The 16,823-nt window shown below is 41.3% G+C and overlaps 1 protein-coding gene across 10 annotated transcripts in view; it reads left to right on the top strand.

The window, feature by feature from the left end:
• The window catches only part of LOC126175360 (PE-PGRS family protein PE_PGRS5-like), a 343,734-nt gene that overhangs the window by 256,530 nt on the left and 70,381 nt on the right, over positions 1-16,823 (top strand). The gene's annotated exons all lie outside the window — the stretch shown is intronic.

Genomic DNA, 16,823 nt, shown 5'->3' with positions numbered 1-16,823 from the left:
TAATATATTGTTTTACAGTCAATATTTATTGTACTTTGAGCACAAATAAATTTTTTATACAGTGAACAGACTTATTTGTTTGTTCGAATTGGAAATAAAGTATCCTTAGCACAGCTTGAAGTAACTCTCCAAACTTTTATCTATTCAATAAATCCATTTTTCTACCATGTGTCTGATTTGTTTCCTTTCTTCAGTATAACGTCATTACCATCGTGCTGGTTTCAACACCTTTGCCATCATCCCATTATCTCATCCTTGTCATTACCCCATTACAATACACTGAATTCCCAAAGAAACTGCTACACCGGCCTAATGTTGTACAGGGCCCCCAACTAGTGCGCAGAAATCCAGCAACACGACATGGCCTGAACTCAACTAATGTCTGAAGCAGTGCCGGAGAGAGTTGACAACATGAATCCTGTAGGGATATCCATAAATACGTAAGAGTACGAGGGGTGGACATCTCTGTTGAACAGCACATTGCAAGGCATTCCGGTTATGCTCAATAATATTCATGTCTGGAGAGTTTGGTGGCCAGCGGAAGTGTTCAGAAGAGTGTTCCTGGAGCCACTCTGCAGCAATTTTGGACGTGTGATGTTGGAGATGGAGGCGATGGTGGAGATGGAGGCAATGGTGGAGATGGAGGCAATGGTGGAGATGGAGGCGATGGTGGAGACGGAGGTGTCCTGCTGTAACTGCCCAAGTCCGTCGGAATGCATAATGGTCGTGAATGGATTCAGGTGATGAGACAGGATGCTTACGTACTTGTCACCTGTCAGAGTCGTATCAAGGCGTATTAGGGTCCCATATCACTCCAACTGCGCACGCCCCACATCATTACAGAGCCTCTATCAGCTTGAACATTCCCCCATTGACATGCAGGGTCAGTGGATTCATGAGGTTTTCTCCATACCCGTATCCGTACACATCCATCCGCTCGATACAATTTGAAGAGGGTCGCCCGACCAGGCAACATATTTCCAGTCATCAACACTCCAATGTCGGCGTTGACGGGCCTAGGCGAGGCCTGAAGCTTTCTGTCATCAAGGGAACACGAGTGGGCCTTCGGCTACGAAAGCTTGTATCGATGATGTTTCGTTGAAAGGTCCGCACGCTGACATTTGTTGATGGCCCAGCGTTGAAATCTGCAGCAATTTGCTGAAGGGTTGCACTTCTGTGACGTTAAACGATTCTCTTCAATTGGTCCCGTTCTTGCAGGATCTTTTTCCGGCCGCAGCGATGTCGAAAATTTTATGTTTTACCGGATTCCTGATATTCACGGCACACCCGTGAAATGATCGTAAGGTAAAATCCTTACTTCATCGCTGCCTCGGAGGTACTGAGTTCCATCGCTCGTGCACCGACTATAACACCACGTTTGGACTCACTTAAATCTTGATAACCTGCCTTTGTATCAGCAGTAACCGATCTATCAACTGCTCCAGAGACTTGCTGACCGCAGCGCCGTATTCTGCCTGTTTACATATCTCTGAATACGCATGCCTATGTCAGTTTCTTTGGTCCTTCAGTGTGGTAGGGGTTTATGAGAGAGATGATAATCAGTATTGATGATGGGCGCAAAGAGGCACAGTAAGGGACAGTGTGAAGTAACTAGCATTTTTATATTTGCGCAATTTTCCATTGGTGATTTTTAAGACATAGGAATGACATTTTGTGAATGGTATTGCGAGTACATTTTATTTAATAGTTTCACATCAAAGAGAGTTCCAAACGTAAATAACAAATAAATCCGTGTCAGTACAAAGATTAATCAGGAATTAGCAGCATAGGAGTGGAGAAGTATGAAGAAATTTGCATAAAGATTTTACTTTCTGATTTCCTGCAACGCCTCAGATCACATCTTCGTTAGGTCTAAGAGCAGTCAGATCACACTGTGGACTCCATTTGTTCTGACAATGCTTCTATACCAAAGAAACATCGTAACGAAACTGTTCGCCGTATTCATTACTAACTGCACTAGTTATCAGGGAAGAAGACCAAATGATGGGACTAGAAATTTGACACGTAACAATTATGTGTCATTGAATACGACTTATCGTCAATGTTGCCAAACCTTCTTCATGTCCTGTAGTTTGATTTCTGAACTAATGACCATTATTGGCATTTTACTATACACATCTACGTAACAGTTACCCTGTATGCACCGTTTTAAAGCATATCGTTGTTAAATCTTAGTGAATCCAAGTTGCAAACATCACTTCATTTTTGAGCTCAGAATCCACGACTAAGCCGAGCAGACAAAAACGCTGTTAAGCAGAGTTATTGGTTCTCATAAACTTGCATTTTCGAGAAAAAATTTAAAAAAAAAATGTCACGATTGTTAAGATAACATTATGCTGAAATAGGAGAGATAGGTGTCATTTGCGTAGTAACATTGGAGCCAGTGCATGAAGCTTAACGTCTGGGGCTTTCTACTGAGTAATTTGCATTGACAAAAGACTGCTCTGGAGAGAGAAAAGCCCAACGTTCGAGTCATCCTGTACCGTCTCCCAGCGTAGAGACCTGAAAAATCTCTGCTTGACCCTGCCGCTTTTTCACTCCTGTATGCCGCTGCTCGCGTACCAAGAAAAGGATGACCAAAAAACCCGTTTCACCACTGATCTGAGAGTGAGCTTCTACAGTAAGTATGTTGCGGCTCACGTCGGGTTACTGCAATACTGTCGTTTATCCTCCAATTTGTCTTCTGCGTATTTTGTAGATTTTGTTTTACACATGACAACGACTGCTTCAGATATGGTTAATATCTTTGTGTGATCGGTCATCAGTCATTTTTTCTAATAACGCCTTTCCAGCCGGTGCCGTTCAACTTCTTAGCCAGTGCCTCTGTCCTTATGAGAAAAAATATTGCAACGCTTTAGGAATATAGAGAACAGTTAAAACTCCAACAACTGCATATAATTCTTGATTATCATTGATCTACGCAGAATAAAATGTCAATAAACGGTGAATGATCGTCTGTGCCTCGTTTGCATTATAGCAGTTAGGAAGAGACACGCATCAGTATCGCATTAGTCCATGGTAATTAATGGTGTTATGAGACACAATACACAACAATACAAAAATATTATTTTATCCTAGAAATTCTTTATACGATATTCTGAAATATTTACTATATTGTTCATATGTATTGGAACACGTATAGAGATCTTGTGGTAAATGGCGTCAATTTTGTTTGTTTGTTTTGTTTACGATCTAATATTATAATCGCACCGATCCTTCCACCTTCAAAACAAGAAGGTCGATGACAGTTTAAAAGAAATATATCTGGTAGCCCCAATAAGTCTAATGCCACTAGCTGCTGGTCATCTGACAGCGCAGCTACTGAGCAGCTGCCGACTCCTCATCAAGGGCTAGTGGGTAGAGACAATGGTGTCCATTGGAAGACTTCTCTTGTGCGTCTACTAAAGAGATAACACCGCAGAGATAAGAAGATAAAAAAACACCATACATATGTTACTCGATTGACTAGTTTATGTTTCACACTGTTTGACGATCTGAGAGTGGACGGCAGTATATTTAGCAGTTAATATTCAAATCTCAAAATCGCCGTTTTAGAAGTTACTTGGCTAAATAAAAGAAGCGTAACAAGTATCAACAGATCTAAACAAATAGTTTTCAGTAGAAGAAAAATTGGTCTTCACAGTGAGGTAAATCGTGGTATACTCATCAGTCATTCACACAATCCATCTTTTGCAATAATCTAGAGAAAAATGTAATAACAAAAGTAAATAGTAGTAAATAAGGTAAGTAAAAACACGCAAATAAGCATTGATGACATTCAAAATTTTTCTGGCGTATAGGTTGTTCACCGAAATTTCAGGAGAACTGTCAGTCCTCAGTGACTTGCAGTCACAACATTTCGCCCATCGAGTCTTCTGGCCATCTTCAGGTGTATACTGCTCAAAGTACATAGGCAATGAATACCGCGATTAGCAAGGATAGTTCATAGAAATCTGAATTCGAGAGTCCTCAGAAAGCAATGAAAATTTACGAAACTAGATCTCGATATGGCAGGTGGGATCATTCTCCTGTTAACTATACCCTAACTCACTCGGCTATAATGTAAGAAATGAAAAAAAAAAATTAGAGCAAGAGTAAATATGAAGTAGTTACTGAGGTTTTACGAGTATTACTAGCTTTATGCTGATGTAGTAAAGATACCATGAAACTCATTTGGAACATTCTTGTCGCTCAATGGTTCCTCCTTAATGTCTTGAAAATCTTCTGTAACATGAAACAATGGTATTTAATTGTTACAAATACAGTGACATTACCTTGAAGTAATTCTTCTAAAATTATGAAATTTCTTTAAGGAGTTCGGTAAAGGTCCAAATTCATGAAATGTTCAATTTTTACTTTTTTGCATTTTAAATGTCTACAGACTTTCCCTTTTGAACTGATATGTAATTTGTTCAGATCGGAAGAATACAACTATTTTTAAAATATTTTTGAAATATGTGCTGCATAGGTGTGAGCCACCATCGCGCTATTAAATTGCTGTCAAATGTTGTACTCATGGATCTACAAGCTCATCGTGTACATTTTAGTGATGTGAGTGAAAATAAGTGTTACGAAATAAGTGTTTTGGCTAACCTGTGATAGTTCGATAAACATCGCTCAATCAATTGTCGTGTGTTTCATGCTTATTTACTCTTTTTTGATCCCGAAAATATTCAGTGCAGAAATCTGAATGTATTGGACGCGTACAGAAATGAATGGGATCAAGACTTCGGCGACTGAAAGTTTCATACAAAAAACAAAAACTCAGTGATGGTAAAGAGTTGGATGGGTAGGGAAGGTTAACTGACAGTATAATTGAAAAAAACCAGAACTATTATGGAATGGCTATTAGGCAGAACACACACAGTGTCGATGAAATGAAGAAGGCTGTTTGGGCTCTTTTTTTCATTTTTTTTTAACCGATGAAAGTTCTCATCATTATTTGTGCCCCAAAGGAGAAAACAGTTGGTGTAAGTACAACAAGGGATTGCTAACTGGTGAAGTGTACACTCATAAACACAGTCTGCCTGATGCGGGAATGGAGGGGATAAAACCTATTTTTAGAGACTTAGTAGCACTTGAACTGTTGAAAAAGTGTGTCCATGGAAAAACTCAAAGCCCCAATGAAAGTGTAAATAGTGTTATACGGTCAAGAATCTCAAAGACTGTGTTTGTTGGAATGGAAACACTTCGATCCGGTGTTCAAGATGCCTCTGCTACTTTAAGTGATGGCAACGTTGTAAGGTGCAAGGTATTTCGAAATATGGGAATAAAGATAAGTTTCAGCATGGTACTTGCTTCAGACAAGGAACGCCATCGTGCTGCTGACAGGGCTGTAAATAACCTAAATATAGAAGCTACAGTAAACAGAAGGAGGACGAAGAGGAAGCTAAAGGAGGAATTTGCAGGAAGATATGCACCCTATGGACCTGGAATGCACGAAAAAAGGTAATCCAAACTTTGTCGCTCGATTTTTTCGTACATGTTTCTCAGGATGTACCAAACCACTTTGCTTCAGATTGCTTTGAATTTTTCCAGAGTCCCTAAAAATGCTGAAGCAAGAATCTACTTTCTCGGAATTGGCAGAGTATGCTTCAATCGTGGCATCATAAATTGCAGGTTTCCTTTCAACCAAAAAACTTGGACAGATCTGAGATACTAATACATTACTTGAAAAATACGGCTCAGTCTTCGTAAACCTTCGGACAAGGACATGCTCCTTTGGCTCTGACTTACGTTTCGCACCCGTCCATAAGCACGCTGTTGATCTGTTCTCCGTCCTCTAATATCATTCCATTTCGTTCTGTGCCCCTGACTGTACTTTCGTGAGCCATAATTCCGTCCCGTATGTTCGTGGTGATAATCTTGCCTTCTTCACAAACTTTTCCCAGATGCGGTTTCTCTTCTCTCCCATGGTTTCACTTCGCTTTCGATTTTCACAAATATTCTTCGCCCGGCTCTACAATTTGATTATTACGCCAATCATCTGACTTCGAACTTCGTGCAGCAGGCTTTTCATGCCTGCATACTAAGTGGCGTTCTTTGTACGGCAGTTCCAGATAGTGACAGAACGAAGGCTTTCAAGACCGGATGTCATTGCTGCTGGTAAACCTTCCGGGGTATAAGGTTGTGGTCCACGAAACCCTTCGGCAAGACTCAGTGGAGGAGGAAGATGTCCAGCGCAGTTCTGAACGAAACGTTAGGAACAGAAGAGCTTCGTGAGCCACATCCTTACATTCGGAAATGTTTACCGGCAGCAGTTCCAGGTAGTGATTTCTCTAAAAAAAATATTTCAATAACTTGGAGTATATTCCGTTATACATCCGGTTGTGTGATCGGCTGATGACGATATTTAGACTCTAATCTTATGTGCTTTTAGACCAGTATTTTGCCAGGAACGTCGTCTCATGAGAAACCATCTTTTTCTTTTTTCAGAAACAACTTAGTTCCAACTTTTTTGCTTTAACGAAGCTGACCACGGACCGCCTGAATGCTGCTTCTACAACAGCATATGTATCTTGCAGTGCGCGGGAACTGCTTAACTCTGATTGGCCGATCATTTTGGCTGGCCAATCACAATAATTGTTGGCCTGCTCCAATCAATATTGACAGGTGCATTTACGCCATTCCCACATGCAAATACTAATATAATGTTTAACAAAACCGAATGAAGAGAAAATTAATCTTGAAATAAACTTAGGAAACTATCTAAACTTTAAACCGATATTCTGGTTGGCTCCTTACAAAAGCAAGTACACTTAGCCATAAGTCATCAGCAAAGTGGACACAAATATCTTTCCCACTCTATGATTACGTAATGTATTATATAAAATTAATCTTGAAATTTAACATATGTCCGACATACACACTCTCACTCACTCTGATTTATTCCCACAACAATATAAGACACAAATAAATTTTTTTCTGAATTTTATATTATAGTTTTGTAATTAAATCTTAATTAAATAATTCTGAACACTGTGAGTTCTGGTTATGTTTTCAAATGATACCAAAAGATAAACTGTTATAGTTCCTAACTGAATTTAATTCCCTAAGTCTCGGTTTTGACTTTTTAAGTAATTTTTTCTATCTCCGAAACTATGACAGATAGAAGGCTGAAATTTTTACACAATCTTCTAGTGAATAACAAAAACTCGCGTACCGATTTTGAACGAGATCGAATTATATTTAGTATAGTTTATTTAGATTCGTAGGGGGTTTGAATATAAGCTCCTGATAAGTGTCACGCTGGCGCTTTCACACGCTGCAGTAGCAACAGGTGCACGTGACTCATTGCTAGGACACAACCTGCTACCTCCTTCGCAGCCTCCGGCTCCAATACTGCAGTAATTGTTATCGCGCATTAAGTCGCGACGTCACAACATGCTTTGCTTGAACCTTCCGCTTAAAGTCTGTTCATCGTCCACTGACAACACATGTGAATCTGTACTTACTGGGCACATGCTACTGCTCTAGTTGTCTGAGATTGCAGAAGCAGGCATTCGGCATGACTTGCTAAGGTCGTACGTAGATCTTTCAACTAGCGAGTCTGAATCTGACGTTGGTTTCAGCTGTGGCACCATTGGTATTGAACATTCGGTAAGAAGAATGGGCGTGTTTTGCTTCTCGTTACACATGGCTATATCTTTCTTTTTGTGACTCTGTTTAAATAACTTCGTGATTCCCTCTATACTCTTCCCAGTGCTGATTTTATTTCCCTCTCGAATTCCTCTTGATCTCACTTGAATTCTTTCAGAATTTCCTCTCGACATTCCTTTATCGAACTGATTAGCGCCACTATAGCCAATGTTAGTTCCATGTCTATTGATTATCCCTCAGCTACATCTTCAATTCCGGTATCTTTGAATTCTTTTTTCTCCTTTAAGACACAAAGGAGTTACAGACGTTGGCTGTGAGTGGGCACTGGTTTAAATCCATGAAGAAAGTTGCATATTGTGCCGGACCGGGATTCGAACCCGCGTCTCCTTCTTACTAATCAGATGCTCTGGCCACTAAGCCATCTGGACACAATGGTCAGTCCAACTGCACGTACCACCCTAGACCCTAGGGCACCTCCCGTCAGACCAAAATTTTCAACTTATCCACACACTACGATTCAGTGCCCCTTGTCCATTATCGTTATAACTCGCGCTATTTTGACGATTTCGTAAGATTTCGAGCGTGGTCTGCATCTGCACTGAAGCGATCACTGGCCGTCTCACCTTAATCATATACTGAGTCTGTTCCTCTGGGATCTGACGGGAGGCGTTCTAGAAACGCCAGTGCAGTTGCACTGACCGCTGTGTTCGGATGGCTCAGTGCACGCCGGCACTCGGATCAGAGGGCTGTCGGCCCTCGGCAATAAAAAACCTGAGTAAACGAACTGACGATGAACTTCAGCGGCTGTCAAGGACGTCCTCCCATATCAAATGCAACGAACAATCACGAACAATTTTTTTTTTTTTTAAGTGGTTAGAATATCTGTCTAGTAAGCAGGAGATCCGAATACGCATCTCGCTGTGGCACAAATTTTCAACTTCCCATTGATTGAAATCAGTACTAACTCGCAACCAAGTTATGTGATTCCTTTGTATATGAGTTCATAGTGGCTGCTGGATCAAGATGGTGACTGCTCTTTCTCACTTGTACGAAAGAACAGACACTATATATGTATTGCGTTCTCCCTCTCTGCTGAGCCGACTTTCCCCAACATTGTCTGCTGGTAGTTACTCTTTTACCAACGGCATTTTTACACTTGAAAATCAAAGAACTCAAGCCTAACTGTCTTCTTACATACAGATTTAGTCACACGCAAAATGGTTCAAAACTTTCGCTTCGAGTGGTGAAATCAAACCCTACGCAGTTGCAATTTTATGACATTAATGTATTTTTCTGCGACTGTTGGTTGTTGTGTTGTGACGCAGTGCCGAAAATGAGCAGGTCTCTATACATCGTAGCATGGGTAGTCCTGAACTGCTGTAATCCAAAATATTGTAGGTTGCCGTCTCACACATCATCTCTTAGGCTATCGTTCTTTTTAATCTCTCTGCACATGGACCCGTCACTGTATTGTTCGTATCTGTTCCCCAGGATCACTGCTTCGACTGTTCTTCAACGAAAAGCATTTACTTTCACGGTAAGATAACCGTAACCCTCTCTTCACGTATATTATAGTTTGAATTTGCGGCGATTGGACATGAATAAGGGATAGTTGAAAGAGATAACATGCTTCTTTGTTAAATAAATTTGACTATGTTGCCTAATATGGAAACGTGTATCTTTACCCTAGAACAACGATTCCTAAACTTTTAAAGTAACGGGATACTCAACAAAGCCCTTTTATCTTACTGAATTCCACATCAAATTATTATATATGGAGGACACTGGAATTTAAAATAAGAATAAAAACATTTATTAGAAGCATTTTCTTAGTGACACAGTTCCATTCTTTACAGTTTACGGTAACTTTTAATCTGAAGAATGGTAGTTCTGCTGTTTTACTAACATTTCTTTTAAAGTTAGGTATCATAGCTGACAGTTATATGCGCACGTCCAGGGCAGCATTTGTTCTCGACCTGTTTCACGACAATTCGTTGTAACAAAACGTAGCAAAGTTAAGATAACCTTTTGGCTTCTTCAGGGTATTCATTCTCAAGACTAACCCAGTGCTCGTCCACAGACTCAAACGTTTTAATGCAGTTGAACTCTGAAGACAAATGCATTCTTCGTAGTCCAGGACGGTTAGCATCAGGTTGCCTGTTAATGGTGAATGGTTTTTGTAGCCAATCGATGTCAGTATCAGTATCTGGAAAGTAATCCGACAAAAATTCCAGCATGTTTAACAAATGACCAGTATTCATGCTTCTCATTTCACTTGGTAAGTCCAACGTGTTTACCTGCAGAATATTATATAAAAGTGGAAAACATTTAATATTGTCCTTTGCTACGCAGGTAAACGACAACTTAAACCTCTTTTTAAGGGCTGGTAGTTTGTCTCTCGCGATAAATATGGTTGTTGATTTTCCCTGCAAATATGTAGTAATTTCGTTGACCTATCCAAAACTTCGGCAAGATAGGCTAACTTTATAAGCCATTATTCATCATGCAATACATCGGAAGTGTTACGGACACGGACATGTTTTGCCCCGTTTGGAAAACCTTCAGCTCGTCACAAAGTTCATATAGCCTGGCTAAAAGATTTGCCTCTGGAAAGCCATCGGATTTCAGTACGCAGGAGGAGTGTCTCGTTCGGACTACCCATTTCTTACCAAACGTTTTTGAGTAATCGTGACTGGAGAGAACGACTTTTCATGTAATTAACGAGTTTCACAAGGTCATCAAGAACTTTCTGTAAGTCTGATGGCATTTGCTTTACCACAAGAGCATAACGACGCATAATACACTCCTGGAAATTGAAATAAGAACACCGTGAATTCATTGTCCCAGGAAGGGGAAACTTTATTGACACATTCCTGGGGTCAGATACATCACATGATCACACTGACAGAACCACAGGCACATAGACACAGGCAACAGAGCATGCACAATGTCGGCACTAGTACAGTGTATATCCACCTTTCGCAGCATTGCAGGCTGCTATTCTCCCATGGAGACGATCGTAGAGATGCTGGATGTAGTCCTGTGGAACGGCTTGCCATGCCATTTCCACCTGGCGCCTCAGTTGGACCAGCGTTCGTGCTGGACGTGCAGACCGCGTGTGACGACACTTCAGACAGTCCCAAACATGCTCAATGGGGGACAGATCCGGAGATCTTGCTGGCCAGGGTAGTTGACTTACACCTTCTAGAGCACGTTGGGTGGCACGGGATACATGCGGACGTGCATTGTCCTGTTGGAACAGCAAGTTCCCTTGCCGGTCTAGGAATGGTAGAACGATGGGCTCGATGACGGTTTGGATGTACCGTGCACTATTCAGTGTCCCCTCGACGATCACCAGTGGTGTACGGCCAGTGTAGGAGATCGCGCCCCACACCATGATGCCGGGTGTTGGCCCTGTGTGCCTCGGTCGTATGCAGTCCTGATTGTGGCGCTCACCTGCACGGCGCCAAACACGCATACGACCATCATTGGCACCAAGGCAGAAGCGACACTCATCGCTGAAGACGACACGTCTCCATTCGTCCCTCCATTCACGCCTGTCTCGACACCACTGGAGGCGAGCTGCACGATGTTGGGGCGTGAGCGGAAGACGGCCTAACGGTGTGCGGGACCGTAGCCCAGCTTCATGGAGACGGTTGCGAATGGTCCCATTCGTCCCTCCATTCACGCCTGTCTCGACACCACTGGAGGCGAGCTGCACGATGTTGGGGCGTGAGCGGAAGACGGCCTAACGGTGTGCGGGACCGTAGCCCAGCTTCATGGAGACGGTTGCGAATGGTCCTCGCCGATACCCCAGGAGCAACAGTGTCCCTAATTTGCTGGGAAGTGGCGGTGCGGTCCCCTACGGCACTGCTTAGGATCCTACGGTCTTGGCGTGCATCCGTGCGTCGCTGCGGTCCGGTCCCAGGTCGACGGGCACATCTACATCTACATCTACATTTATACTCCGCAAGCCACCCAACGGTGTGTGGCGGAGGGCACTTTACGTGCCACTGTCATTATCTCCCTTTCCTGTTCCAGTCGCGTATGGTTCGCGGGAAGAACGACTGTCTGAAAGCCTCCGTGCGCGCTCTAATCTCTCTAATTTTACATTCGTGATCTCCTCGGGAGGTATAAGTAGGGGGAAGCAATATATTCGATACCTCATCCAGAAACGCACCCTCACGAAACCTGGCGAGCAAGCTACACCGCGATGCAGAGCGCCTCTCTTGCAGAGTCTGCCACTTGAGTTTGTTAAACATCTCCTTAACGCTATCACGGTTACCAAATAACCCTGTGACGAAACGCGCCGCTCTTCTTTGGATCTTCTCTATCTCCTCCGTCAACCCGATCTGGTACGGATCCCACACTGATGAGCAATACTCCAGTATAGGTCGAACGAGTGTTTTGTAAGCCACCTCCTTTGTTGATGGACTACATTTTCTAAGGACTCTCCCAATGAATCTCAACCTGGTACCCGCCTTACCAACAATTAATTTTATATGATCATTCCACTTCAAATCGTTCCGCACGCATACTCCCAGATATTTTACAGAAGTAACTGCTACCAGTGTTTGTTCCGCTATCATATAATCATACAATAAAGGATCCTTCTTTCTATGTATTCGCAATACATTACATTTGTCTATATTAAGGGTCAGTTGCCACTCCCTGCACCAAGTGCCTATCCGCTGCAGATCTTCCTGCATTTCGCTACAATTTTCTAATGCTGCAACTTCTCTGTATACTACAGCATCATCCGCGAAAAGCCGCATGGAACTTCCGACACTATCTACTAGGTCATTTACATATATTGTGAAAAGCAATGGTCCCATAACACTCCCCTGTGGCACGCCAGAGGTTACTTTAATGTCTGTAGACGTCTCTCCGTTGATAACAACATGCTGTGTTCTGTTTGCTAAAAACTCTTCAATCCAGCCACACAGCTGGTCTGATATTCCGTAGGCTCTTACTTTGTTTATCAGGCGACAGTGCGAAACTGTATCGAACGCCTTCCGGAAGTCAAGAAAAATAGCATCTACCTGGGAGCCTGTATCTAATATTTTCTGGGTCTCATGAACAAATAAAGCGAGTTGGGTTTCACACGATCGCTGTTTCCGGAATCCATGTTGATTCCTACATAGTAGATTCTGAGTTTCCAAAAACGACATGATACTCGAGCAAAAGACATGTTCTAAAATTCTACAACAGATCGACGTCAGAGATATAGGTCTATAGTTTTGCGCATCTGCTCGACGACCCTTCTTGAAGACTGGGACTACCTGTGCTCTTTTCCAATCATTTGGAACCTTCTGTTCCTCTAGAGACTTGCGGTACACGGCTGTTAGAAGGGGGGCAAGTTCTTTCGCGTACTCTGTGTAGAATCGAATTGGTATCCCGTCAGGTCCAGTGGACTTTCCTCTGTTGAGTGATTCCAGTTGCTTTTCTATTCCTTGGACACTTATTTCAATGTCAGCCATTTTTTCGTTGGTGCGAGGATTTACAGAAGGAACTGCAGTGCGGTCTTCCTCTGTGAAACAGCTTTGGAAAAAGGTGTTTAGTATTTCAGCTTTACGCTTGTCATCCTCTGTTTCAGTGCCATCATCATCCCGGAGTGTCTGAACATGATGTTTCGAGCCACTTACTGATTTAACGTAAGACCAGAACTTCCTAGGATTTTCTGTCAAGTCGGTACATAGAATTTTACTTTCGAATTCACTGAACGCTTCACGCATAGCCCTCCTTACGCTAACTTTGACATCGTTTAGCTTCTGTTTGTCTGAGAGGTTTTGGCTGCGTTTAAACTTGGAGTGAAGCTCTCTTTGCTTTCGCAGTAGTTTCCTAACTTTGTTGTTGTACCACGGTGGGTTTTTCCCGTCCCTCACAGTTTTACTCGGCACGTACCTGTCTAAAACGCATTTTACGATTGCCTTGAACTTTTTCCATAAACACTCAACATTGTCAGTGTCGGAACAGAAATTTTCGTTTTGAACTGTTAGGTAGTCTGAAATCTGCCTTCTATTACTCTTGCTAAACAGATAAACCTTCCTCCCTTTTTTTATATTCCTATTAACTTCCATATTCAGGGATGCTGCAACGGCCTTATGATCACTGATTCCCTGTTCTGCACTTACAGAGTCGAAAAGTTCGGGTCTGTTTGTTATCAGTAGGTCCAAGATGTTATCTCCACGAGTCGGTTCTCTGTTTAATTGCTCGAGGTAATTTTCGGATAGTGCACTCAGTATAATGTCACTCGATGCTCTGTCCCTACCACCTTCCGCCGACAACTGGCGACAACATCGATGTACTGTGGAGACCTCACGCCCCACGTGTTGAGCAATTCGGCGGTACGTCCACCCGGCCTCCCGCATGCCCACTATACGCCCTCGCTCAAAGTCTGTCAACTGCACATACGGTTGACGTCCACGCTGTCGCGGCATGCTACCCGTGTTAAAGACTGTGATGGAGCTCCGTATGCCACGGCAAACTGGCTGACACTGACGGCGGCGGTGCACAAATGCTGCGCAGCTAGCGCCATTCGATGGCCAACACCGCGGTTCCTGGTGTGTCCGCTGTGCCGTGCGTGTGATCATTGCTTGTACAGCCCTCTCGCAGTGTCCGGAGCAAATATGGTGGGTCTGACACACCGGTGTCAATGTGTTCTTTTTTCCATTTCCAGGAGTGTATAATGGCTAGTGTTACATCCCGGCGCAATATTTTGAAGTTATGATACGGTGCCCTTTATTTTTCCTACCACTGCAGCAGCCCCGTCGCTGTATATGTCAACACATTTTTTCCAATCAATGCTGTGTTTATTCATGTAACAAGCTATGTCTTCAAATATTTTTCCCCAGTCGTATTGGCTTCCAAAGGTGCGCAGAGCAGTAAATTTTCTTCGATAGATGTACCGAAGATATATCTCACGAATACAATTAATACTGATAGACTAGCTACATTAGTACTTTCATAAAGTTACATTGCTAACAAATCAGATGCATTGGATCTGTGTTTCAGTTAATCTTCGATATTATCGGATATTTAGTAAATGCGATCAGACAAAGTGTTGTTTAAACATTGTACAGCTGCAACTTTCTTTGGCGTGTCTTCTCCAAGTATACCCTTAATTTTTTCTAACATGCAGTTTAATTAAGTTCACTGCAATTGCATGTGGTTTTCCAGGACGAGCTATCTGTAAATTAGAAAAAAAGAGGCTTCAGTAGCATTTTCATGTTCGGTTTTTGCAAATTTATGCAATTTGGAAATTGCTGATGAATAATTCTCCTTGGGTTATTGGAAAAAAACTGATATCATTTTCCTTGAAATTTTCGTGTTTTCTGTCAAAGTATCAGGCACCAGATAACTATTTACTAACACCTTTTTACAAATAAAGCATAATCGATAGAAATTCTTTGATGCCCAAAAGGTAAAAATCCAAAGGACAAAGAAGTGTCATCTTATTTTCTATCTTTCGTTGACTTTGCTCCTTCATTTTCTCTTCTATCTCTTGTTGATTTTGATGCCATTTTTTTCGCATTCTAAAATTAATGAACTAATAAATTGCTAAAACAATTATTTTCAACGAGAAATAGAATTTTGACTGAAAAAAGAAATAAAAAGGTAATTTAAAAATACTAAAAAAAACGCTTTTGCAGCGAATGAACCAAAAAGTAAAAAATAAATTTTGAATATATAGCTTAAGTTCAGCTACAGTTAGAAGTCCCTCAGCTCAACAGTCATTAATTAATTATCAATAGGTAATTGTAAAAGTCAAATTAATAACAATAATAATAATAATCACACATATTTCCACATCGTAATTAATAATGTGTAACTTTACTTTAAAAAATATGTCTAGTTGAGGGATTTCTTACTGCTGTTGAGTAAAAGCTTTACCTTTAATTTTTTTTTTCATTCACATCGTTATACAAGAGTATATTTCTTAATTTTCTAAACTTTATTTCTAATTTGTAAAGATAATGAGGAGACTCAAGGCTTTGCATTTTGTATGTGATAATAAATACACAATCATTTAATTTTTATTTTCCAGGGTGTATACACGGACAATAAAAAAATTCCCAGATTTTTCCCCGGATTTCCCAGTAAAAATATACTTTTTTGCGGGCGAAACTACACTTTTTCCATGGTAAAAATACATCTTTCCGTGTTAAGTGACAATATATTCTCCCTTGGAGATGTAAAACTTATCAAACTTTTAAATGGTAAAAGTTTTATACGTCGGCGTAGAACTTCCCTGCGTTTTAGGAAACGAAAAAAAGAGTTCTGAAAGATCCTTGATGGACTGTAACGTGTACATTGCATATTTCCGTAGAAAAAACAATTACGTGTGAAACTGTTCCAGAAACTATCTCCCACTGTTCGCGAAGGATAATTATACTTCTTGCCATATTTACTGCATGCATAATTTGTAATCTATGAAAGAACTAAAATAAATATGAGAATAATCTTTAAGTTTGGTCTTCTTTAGCGTGTGTTACTCTTTAAAAGATGTACTAAACATCAATGTGCCAGTAAAATTTTAAGTAATGGCATGAACGGCTGATCTCCCTGAGCCATAAAGTTTTCCAAATGACTGGTCATCAAAGTGTTAAGTTCTGAATTAGAGTCAAACGCACCGTGATTTAAGAAATTATCACACATTCTCACACCTGAGACAGTTCATCTTGTGTAAAAGAAAATTTACTTTGGAAATAAAGGTTCTCAAACCACATTCTAAATGTTTTGCCGCGACCTTCTAAGCCGTGTACACAATAAGTTTGAAACATCTTTTGGAAACATGTTTCTGGCCGCTTGATGTGGATATCGTTTGCTAACATGTTTAGAAATACGGAAATATATATCCGTACCAGTGCCGCCACAGATAAAATAAGGTCGCTTGTCTTAGCTTCTTTCGAAATGTGACGTAAATGCGCAAGACTCTGAAATGAATTTACTGCTGTCAAAAAAAGAAGTGTACCAGCTTTTTTTTTGGTTGATTGTAAATGCATTCCTGAAATTTCTGTCTTTTCTTGAAACACATGATGCTCCTATATTTGCCAGAAATTCAAGTCGATGGATGACATCCAAGTGAAACTGCGGAAACGAGAGCGATCTCCAATATTCAGCTAGTGAAGCTAATTATTCGCACCTGTTCTGTGGTATCTTTTAGTGCAGCAACGACGACGCCGCCTTTCATTTTGCTAGCG

The sequence above is a fragment of the Schistocerca cancellata genome, chromosome 3, assembly GCF_023864275.1.
Source record: "Schistocerca cancellata isolate TAMUIC-IGC-003103 chromosome 3, iqSchCanc2.1, whole genome shotgun sequence".
In the NCBI taxonomy this organism is placed as follows: Eukaryota; Metazoa; Arthropoda; class Insecta; order Orthoptera; family Acrididae; genus Schistocerca; species Schistocerca cancellata.
Note: the sequence above shows the minus strand (reverse complement) of the source record. Positions and strands in the feature narration are given on the sequence as shown.